The sequence below is a fragment of the Microtus pennsylvanicus genome, chromosome 1 (assembly GCF_037038515.1).
Source record: "Microtus pennsylvanicus isolate mMicPen1 chromosome 1, mMicPen1.hap1, whole genome shotgun sequence".
Taxonomy (NCBI): Eukaryota; Metazoa; Chordata; class Mammalia; order Rodentia; family Cricetidae; genus Microtus; species Microtus pennsylvanicus.
Genome location: NC_134579.1, coordinates 92,910,851 through 92,921,321, shown reverse-complemented (window position 1 = coordinate 92,921,321; position 10,471 = coordinate 92,910,851).

Genomic DNA, 10,471 nt, shown 5'->3' with positions numbered 1-10,471 from the left:
GAGTGAAAAGTAAATTAAGAAGTGCTCACGTGTGAATGGGGCTGGTGAGAGGCTAAGCAGCTAAAGATGCTCGTCAATTCCAGGAGTTCACATGGAAGGCGAGAACCAGTTCCTCCTAGCTGCCCTTTCACCTCCAAGCCCAAGTAGTAAGTGAACAGATACAACTTAGTGTAGAGAGAGTCCCATAGTCCAGTTCTGTTATGTCAGATCAGAGCAATCAGTCTAAAAATCCGAGTATCCAAGGATGCACACTCAGTTGTGTAACATACGGCTTGCACCTGTATGTAAGTAAAATCAAGTCACATAACGCTATATTTACACACAAGTATTTCTTTAAAAATTTTTTTATTACATTTATTGTGTGGATGAGTGAGTGGGTGCGTGTGTTCCAGGGCTTGTGTGGAAGTCAGTGAAGAACTATATGTATGTGTGTATGTCTGTTACCAAAATTCATCAGTTAAGTGGTATCTGCTTTTCATTTGTACTTCAGGCTCAAGCCTTCATTAAAGATCTGTATATTGCTGGGCGGTGGTGTTGCACGCTTTTAATCCTAGCACTTGGGAGGCAGAGGCAGGCAGGTCTCTCTGAATTTGAGGCCAGCCTGGTCTACATAGTTCTAGGACAGCCAAGAAAAAGTTTGGTTTTTTTTATATTTATTTATTAAAGATTTCGCCACCGCCTCCCATTTCCCTCCCCCTCCCCCGAAAAAGTTTTTTTTTAAATGTCCTCTATCCCCCCCCCCATCAGGCAGTGGTAGCACACACCTTTAATCCCAGCACTTGGGAGGCAGAGGCAGGCTAATCTCAGTGAGTTCAAGGCCAAGCTAGCCTACGTGGTGAGTTCCAGGACAGCCAATGCTACACAAAGAAACCCTGTCTCGAAAAACCACACAGAAAAGTTCTTTTTCATTACATTGCAGGTGTGTGTGTGTGTCCATTGCACAGAAGTGGATTCAGAGAGCTTAGAGGAGCTGGTTCTCTTGTGCATAACTCAGGCTTGGTAGCAAGGACCTCTACCAGCTAAGTCATCGCACCAGTCCAAAAGATTGTTTTCAAAGTTACTTTTTTAGGAAAGAGAATGTTCTAAAGGATAGAACTTGTTTTTCTTGGTTTCCTGGGACCCATTAAGACTTCATTCTTTTGTGTCAGGATCTCACATGGTCCAGACTGGGTTCCAACTCCCTACATAGCCAATAATGGCCCCCAGTAATGGTGCCTACAAAGGCCAGATGAAGGCATAAGACTCCCTGGGACTGGGGTTACAGACAGTTGTGAGCCCCCATGTGGATGCTGGGAACTGAACTCAGGATCCCTGGAAGAGCAGTCAGTGCTCTTAACCACTGAGCCATCTCTCCAGCTCCCTAAGGGCTAAGGGGGAAAATGCTTTAGATTGTGTCAGCAGAGACTTGCTAGATCAGACATGGCAGACTTTTTTTTACCCTTCAAGACAGGACATCACTATGTAGCCTTGGCTTGCCTGGAACTCACTATGAGGATGAGGTTGGCCTCAAACTCACAGAGTTTGAGACACAGAGCCTGCGTCTCCCAAGTGCTGGGGTTGAAGGTGTGTGTCACCACTCCAGCTGGACATAGGTGATTTTAAAGATTGTTTTGCTTAGCACACAGGAGGCATTGGGTTCAGCCCACAGCAACACGCATGCACACACACATCACAAACACACATGGAGGATGGGCGTATGCCTCAGTGGTTTTGTACACACACATACACACACACAGAGGATAGGTGTTTGCCTAAGTGGTTTCACATGCACACACACAGACACGAAGGATGGGAGCATGCCTCAATAGTTATATTGACACACGCCTGGGGGATGGGAGTATACCTCAGTGGTTTTATTCCCCAGTGTCACACAAAAAAGGATTTCAATAGAAAATTCTAGTTCTGAAGGTGAACTGTAGGAAGCTACAGTGGGTTGTGATGCCACTGAAAGACAGGCAGTGTGGAGCTGGAGTGGGGCTCAGTGATCAAGAGCACCAGGTGCTCTTCCAGAGGACCCGGGTTCAATGCTCAGCACTTACCTGGCTGCTCACAACTGTAGCTCCAGTTCCAGAGAATCCAACACCCTCACACAGACACATAGGCAGACAAAACACCCATGCACATAAAATAAATAATCTTTGGGGAGAGAGAGAGAAGGAAGGACAGTGCAGCTGAAGCAAGCCTCTTCATTTGGAGCCAGGAAGACAAGCTCACAGCATCAGTGTATGCAAGGACCAGACCTTCCAGAAGAGGGAGCCACGTGTCCACCTAGGCAAATGAGCTGCTTTCAGAAAGCCTTCATAAGCCTCCATTTCCCCAACTGATTGGCTTATTGCAGTGTCTTTGTTTTTGTCTCTGTCTTCTTCCTTTCTCCCCTCTCTTCCCTCTTCTGTTAAACTCCACATTTTATCCGTGCGTATGTATGTGTGTCTGTGATTATGGGGTTTTTTTTTTATTGTTTTGTTTTTGAGACATGTTTTTTGCGGGGGGGGGGGGGGATTTTTTTTTCTTTTTTGGATTGAGACAAACTCTTGATATGTAGCTCTGACTGACCTAGAACTCACTGTTATAGCCCAGGCTGGCCTAGAACCCTTGGCAATCCTGATTCACCCACCTGGGTGTTGTGATTACAGGCCCATACCTACCACACATGGCTTTTTCTCCTTATTTATTTCAGAGAGGATTTAATAATGTGCTATATTGGAGTTCCGAGGATAACTTGTGGGAGTTAGTTCTCTCGACCATGCAACTTCCAGGGATCGAACTCAGGTCATCAGGCCGGCAAAGACAGTGCTTTTACCTGCCGAGCATCTCACCAGCCCCGTGCTCAGCTTTTAACTAGTGGTTGATTAGTTTCCCATTTGCATTCTCTTATATTTCAGGATACAATCCCTAACGCTACGTGGCATAGAATATGCGCCACACTGTGCATGCATGCGTCCATTGTGGAAGACTGAACCCCGGGCCCTGTGCATGCTAGGCAGTCAAGCAGCTGAGACACAGCTGCCCTCCTAGTGTACACAGACCTTTGAGGAGGGCATTAGGCACTAGAGTTTACATAGTTCGGCTTGCTTGCTCAAACAGAAGGAAGTGGATCGTGGCTAGGACAGTTTGCTGAAAGTTAAACATTTGTTCTGCATAACAAACTGAACTTGATGAAATAGATTCAGGGTTCTGATAGCATATTCTGAACTCAGTTCCTCATACCACTGAGTTACTCAGCCATCTTGACTTCCACATGTGTAGATTTTCTTTTGTTTTAGGAAATACTCATTTTTATTTATGCGCATGTCAGTGTGAGCAAATGCCACACGTGTGCAGGTACCCAGGAAGTCCGGAAGAGTACGTCAGATCCCTTGGAGTTGGAGATATAGGTACTTGTGAGCTACCAGATGAGGGTTCTGGGAATGGAATTGGAGTCCTCTGAACAGCTGCAAGAACTTGTAACCATCTCTCTAGTCCTATGAGATTCAATAGACAGACAGACAGACAGACAGATACATACATACATACATACATAGTTACATAGATAACATACATGTACATATTAAGAATTTATAGCAGACAAGAATGGACTATGTCAATATATACGTTTTTATTTTTTTTAAGATTTTGATTTTATATGTGTGAGTGTTTTGCATGCATATGTCTCTGTACTACATGTGTACAGTGCCTACAGAGATGAGAAAAGAGCACTGGATCCCTTGGGATGGAAGTTATGGACGACTGTGAGCTGTCACGTGAGTGCTAGGACTCTCGTACTGTGGGAGAGCAGCCAGTGCTCTTAAAAGCCGAGCCATATCTCTAGCTCCCTGTACATAAATTATGTTTGTGTGTACATGCTTGCACACATGTGTGCGTGTGCGTGGTGTGGGGGGTGCATGTGCAAAGTGCAGGTGCCCACTCAGAGGCCGCACGTGTCTGATCCACCTGCCGCTCGAGTCTTGGGTAGTTGTGAGCCACGTGTTGTCTAAGTGCTGGGACCCAAATGCAGCCCTCTGGAAGCACAGTCGTTACTCTTAGCTGCTGAGCCATCACTGTGGCCCCTAGTGAGATATTCCTACTCTAGGGATGTGGCTCTAGGGTGAACAGGCTTGCCACCAAGTCTGACAGCTGAGTTTGAGCCTCAGAGCTCCCAAGGTGAAAGAAAGAGCTGACTCTCTGAAGTCCTTGGACCTCCACAGGGGCACTGTGGCACAGGTACATGTGTACCCAAACATAATAAATGCATGTAAAAGTTTGTGGGCTGCTGTTTTCTTTGAATTCCAATGAATTACTGTGATTCCTCGTGCATTTTTGCAGAAGACCTGTCAAAGGAAAATGTTTAAAGATAAATTGGGATAACCGAGCATGGATAAATAGCTTGCAGGCTATTTAGCATCGTAGTGATGTTTTGAGCACCACCTAGGACTTGTTCAAATAAAGCAGTATGCTGGGATAAACTCCAGGTTTTCTCTTTGTTAAGTATTTCTGGTTTAGTCTGTTACAGAACAATTGCCAGGGTAGCTATTTCCTGTCTTCTGCATGGGGCTCACATGCCTATTCAAAACTACTTTGATATGTTCCTCAAGATCACAAAACCGGAAAGGAATTTCTTATAGAAACTGGCATCTTTGTATTAAACTGTTCATAGCTCTACAAAGAAAAAGCTTCAATTTTAATATATATGTGTGTGTGCGCGCGCGTGCACGTGTGCATTCATGCACATGTAAGCCAACCACAGGGAGAATACAGAAGTCAGAAAGCAAATTTCCAGGCTGTGGATTGGGAGACACACCTTTAATCCCAGTGCTTGGGAGGCAGAGGCAGGCAGATCTCTATGAGTTCTAGGTCAGCCTGGTCTATGTAGTGAATTCTAGGAAACCCTGTCTCAAAAAACAAAACATGACTTGCAGGAGTAGCTTCTCTTTCACCATGTGGTCCCTGAGGCTTGAGCTCAGATCATATAACTTGGCTTGAATTACCTTAACCCTCTGAGCCATCAATGCTGACCCCCAAAACTTCTTTTTGGACAGGGTCTTGTTGGCGATTCTCCTGCTTCCTGAGTGCTGCTGAGTGCATGTGTGTGCCACCAAGCCTGGCTTTAGTTTTTAAATTCTTCACAAGATGGTTAACAACCATTTTCTCTTTGACACTGGGTCTCAGGCGGCACGGGCTGATCTCAAACTCACTGTGTCCCGAGGATGACATTAACTTTGCGAGCTGGGATTGCAGCTGTGCGCATCCATGCTGTGTTTATGCAGCGCTGTGGATGGAAACGAGGACTTCTGGCAAACCAGGCCAGCACTCTGGCAGCTGAGCCCCGCCCCAGCCCTTAGGGTGATGTTCTATGAGTCAAGGATGGAAAGGGTTAGTTAGCACAGTGTTGGGCACCTAATGCATCCTGTGAGTGACAGTCTCTCTACGCTGGCTTCACGTTAGTTTGTGTGTTTCAAAATATATCGGCTTGAATCCTAAGTAGCTTCTTGTGCAATATTAACTGTTTTCGAAGTCTCTTTCTGTCTTAGATCTTTGGAAATATTTTATTTCTTTTTTTATTCTCCTCTTCCTCCTCCTCTTCTTTTGTTTTTTTTGAGACAGGGTTTCTCTGTGTGGACTTGGCTGTCCTTGAACTCATTCAGTAGACCAGACTGACCTTGAACTCACAGAGATCTGCCTGCCTCCTCTGCCTCCTGAGTGCTGGGATTAAAGGTGTGTGCACCACCAGTGCCTGGTCCCTTTCTTTCATATTTTGTTATTTAAAACAAATTTCTGTGCGTGTATGTATGCATGTGTGTGCATGTGGGTACCCGTGGAAGCCAAAAGAGGGTATTGGATCTCTGGAACTGGAGTCACAAACAGTTGTGAGCTACCCAATGTAGATGCTGGGAACCAAACCCAGGTTTTCTGTAAGAGCACTAAGTCCTTTAACTACTGAGCCGTTTCCTCAGCCCCATCCTTCTTCTTCCTTAGCTCCTCCAATCCACCCTCCACCCAGTGCAAGCCAGGCAAGGGCTCTCCTGCTGAGCCATGCACACAGCTCCTCACTGGGCTAGTCTAGGCCTGCGCTTCCAGCATCTGAGACAGTGTTTTTCATTCTGCTGCAGCCCAAACATGCAACCTCTAGCAGCAGAGCCAGCTACCCTCAGCACACTCCAGATGAAATCCATATTCAGGTTTCAAACTTGACCTTGGCATTGGTTCTGGGACAGTTCATCAAATCTGGAATGATTCATGAGAACATCCTGTACTGTCCCCCACCAGAGCCACTGGAGACTCAAAATATGAGAGCTGATGCCCAAGGCAGGGAGGCAGGACTTTAAAGTAGCTGTCCCCCTGGACCTGCAAGACGTCTTAAGGCGCTCTTGGGCATCTTCCAGTTCCAAGCAGAACTTGGCCTCTCCCTCATTGCCTCCAATATTACCTCCTTTCCCAAAAATAGGCGTTGGAACATTCCCCATGTGACATAATGCATCTTATAGTCAGAGGCAGGAAGTGAGGTTTTCCGGCCAGGCCTGTGAAGTCCCCTGGAGATGGAGTTGGGCAGGGAAGGGTTTTCCTTTTCGTTCCCATTCCCCTGTAGAATATTAGGGCCCTGAATAGAAGGTCTTTTCTCTTGTGCGTGTATGTGTGTGTGTGTGATAGAGATGTATGTATCCCACACGTGTGTATGGAGGATAGAGGACATCATCTTCCTTAATCACTCTCCACTTGTTTGAGGCAGGGTTTGTCCCTGGAGTTACCGATTCTGCTAGGCTGGCTGACCGGCGGGTCCCAGGGATTCTCGTGTCTCTGCCTCTCTAGAGCTAGGATTACAGGTGCGCAAGGCCAAGCCCAGCTTTGATGTGAGTGCTGGGGATTCATTCAAGTTCAAGTCCTCGTTCCTCATAGCAAGGACTTTACTGAGTCATCACGCCAGCTCTAAAAAGGCTTTTTAATCTTCCTAAAAGCATAGGATATTCTTTTTTTTTTTAAAGAAAAAGATTTACTTTCAAGTATGTGTATGTGTGAGCAATTAGTCAGGGTCTCTAAAGGAACAGAAGTGATGGAATGACTGGGTGTGTCTGTCTGTGTGTCTGTGTGCGTGTGTGTCTGTGTGTCTGTGTGGGTGTGGGTGTGTCAGTGTGTATCTGTGTGTCTGTGTCTGTGTGTGTCTGTCTGTGTGTATGTCTGTGTGTGTGTGTGTGTGTGTGTGTCTGTGTGTCTGTGTGTCTGTCTATGTGTCTGTGTGTGTCTGTGTGTGTATCTCTGTGTGTGTGTCTGTGTATGTCTGTGTGTGTCTGTGTGTGTTTGTGTATCTGTGTGTGTGTCTGTGCGTGTGTGTGTCTGTGGGTGTGTCTGTGTGGGTGTGTCTGTGTGTCTGTCTGTGTGTCTGTGTGTGTCTGTCTGTGTGTGTATCTGTGTGTGTGTGTCTGTGTGTGTGTGTTGTAAAGGGGGTTTATTAGAATGGCTTACAGGGTGAGAAAAGGGTAGTCCAATAATGTCTGCCTTGCGATGGAAAGGCCGAAAATCCAGTCTACAAGGCTGTCTGTCCCAGAATCCTAATCTGTTGCTGGAGTCCCGGAGGATTCCTGAAGCTGCTGGTCTTCAGTCTATGCTGGAATCCGAAAGAAGTCAGTTCTAACGGCAGCCAAGGAATGGCTCAGCAGCAGGGTGGATGAACGTGCCAGCGAGAGTGGGAACAAGCAGGCAAAAACCTTCCTTCTTCTATGGCCTTTGATGTGGGCTGTCACCAGAAGGTGTGGCCAGGACTTAGGATGGGTCTTTCCACCTCAAATGATCCGAAGCATAAAATCCCTCATAGGAGTGCCCAGCACCTTGGGTTTTAGTTGATTCTAGACGTAGTCAGCGGATATTAAGTCACAGAGTGTGTCTGTGCATAGATGTGTGCAGCTGAGTGCAGGGGCCTGTGCAAGGCTTGGATCCTCTGCAGCTGGAGTTACAGGCAACTGTAATTGCTACTTCCCAGCATGGGTGCTGGGAATTGAACCTGGGTCCTTGGCAGGAGCAGTACCCTCTCTTAACTGCTAAGCCATCTCTCCAGCCCCAGTATGTTCTCCTTGAGAGCTCCTGTAGCTCAGGAAGGCCTCAAACTCTAAGTAGCCAAGACTAGCATTGATCCTCCTGCCTCTAGTTCCCAAGTACTGGAATCCCAGCCTTGTGCCACCATATTGCTCTTCTGAAGCATGTCCTGAGAGGTTAGGATGCTGTCCATGCTGAGCATGGTGGTACACCCTGGTCATCACAGTACCCGAGAGGATTAATGAAGCAGGAGGATGTGAATTCACGGTCAGCTTGGGATCCATAGCAAGGTGATCCTCCCGCCCACACCCACGAAGAGGAAGACGATGTTAACATTGCCAGAGCTGGGTGCTTTGGGGTGTGTCCGCTTCATAAACAAAGTCAGCACAAATATTAGTAATGGAGCTTCCCATCTGCTTGGACTCCGTCCTGGGCTCTGCAAGGCTCCTGTAAACAATGAGGTCAGCCATCACTAGGGACACATTAGCTCCCTTCAAATGATCGGAGCAGACATGGGACGTAGTGCCTCACTCCCATAATCCTGGAATTTGGGAGGCTCAAGGAGTCAAAGCCAGCCTGGACTACATACTGAGTTATACGACAGCCTAGGTTAAAGCCTGAGACCCTGTCTCATCTCTAACAAATCTTCAAACAAGGTTAGAGTGGGCAAGAGCCTTTGGCTGGCTGGCCGGCCTCGTGTGCAAATGAGAATTGTCCTGCCAGAGCGGAGCAGACAGGTCAGGTCTTGGAATAGCCTACAGTAGTCATTTTGGATTTCCAGGGAATGTTTTTACTTCGTTGAGACAGCGTGCCAGGCTCTAAAATAAACAGATGAAGGAGACAGGGGTGCGCCTCGTGCATCTGCAGGCTCGGAAGGAAATCAGTTGTTAACATACAGCCGTGTGCACAGCCAGGATTGTTCTCGTGGCTGGGAGGCACGGGAAAGATGTTGGAAGAGGTGCTCTTGCACTTGCTAGCGATGTGTCTAGCATCTCGAGTGGAGGCTTCTGTCGCACCAGCCCATTTCTGTTCTGGAGGACACCTTTGCCACTGTATGATTTAGGTGCTGGGAACTGAGCATGAAGCAATGCATGCTGGGTTTCTTAGTTCTTTTTCTTTTTTTCAAGTTTGGTTTGTAATGTACGTGAGTGTCTGCTTTGATGTATGTATGTGCGTCATGTGCCTGCCTGGGCTCTGTGGGGGAAAGAAGACTGCGTAGCAGTGGCACTGGAGTTATAGACAGTTGTGGCTGCCTTGTAGGTGATGGGAACCAAACGTGTCCTCGGCAAGAGCAGTCAATGCTCTTCACTGTGACTATCTCTCTAACCCAAGTGTTTTTTTTTCTATTTTACTTTATATGGATGGATGTTTTGCCTTCACATATGTCTGTGTACCATATGTATGCCGAGCGCCCTAGGAGGCTAGAAAAGGGCCCTGAGTCCCCAACATAACTGGAGTAACAGGTAGTTTGGAGATCCCACGTGGCTGCTGGGAATGAAACGTGGTCCTCTAGAAGAGCAGCGAGTGCTCTTAACCTCTGAGACATCTCTCCAACCCTAGTGTCTTTTCTTGGTGCTATGATAAAATTGGATATTAGAAAAAGGGTTTATTTTAGGTCGTGACTCAAGGCACAGTCCATTCTGATGGGGATGGCGGTGCATCCAGGCTTGAAGCCGCGGAGGCCGCTGGCCACTTCACAGTCTTAGAAGACCCGGCACACGTGCATCATCAGGCTCGGTCTGCTCATCAGACTCAGCCTGCTCTCCTCCTCACATGCAGGACCCCCGCCTGGGAAATGGTCAGGCCCACAATTAAGGCGTGAAGCGCACTCTCACAAAGGTATAAAAATCGATTTATTAAAGGGTGCGATGAAAAGACAAACTCACAGATACAGAGTAAGGCTGATGCCGCTGCTGATCCTGTGCTGCCTCGTGGCCCTTTGAGTCTCCAACTGCACCAAGCATGAACCCACACAAGAGAGTTAGGGCTCTCTCTCTGGCTTTTCAGTTGTCACATAGCAGCCAAGGACACGCCCTAAGGTTGGCACCCAAAACTATTGGCAGAATAAATTCGCATAGCAAAGATGTGTCTTTACACACCAACTAACATGGTTAAGATAGTCTCCCACAGGGGTGATCAGATGCCCAGGGATTCATCTTCCAGGTGATGCTAATTGATGATTGTCACTAACAATCGCACCAAGTGTTCCACTGCTGAGCTACCCAGCCGCTCACTGGGGGACTCTAGGCAGGGGCTCTACCACTGAGCCACACCGAGCCCTCACTGGGGGATTCTAGGCAGGGGCTCTACCACTGAGCCACACCCCAGTCCCTCACTGGGGGATTCTAGGCAGAGGCTCTACCACTGAGCCACACCCCAGCCCCTCACTGGGGGATTCTAGGCAAGTGGTGAGCTATAGCTCAAGCTCTTCTTAAAAGGCGTGTGTGCATGTGTTCATGTATGCACACAC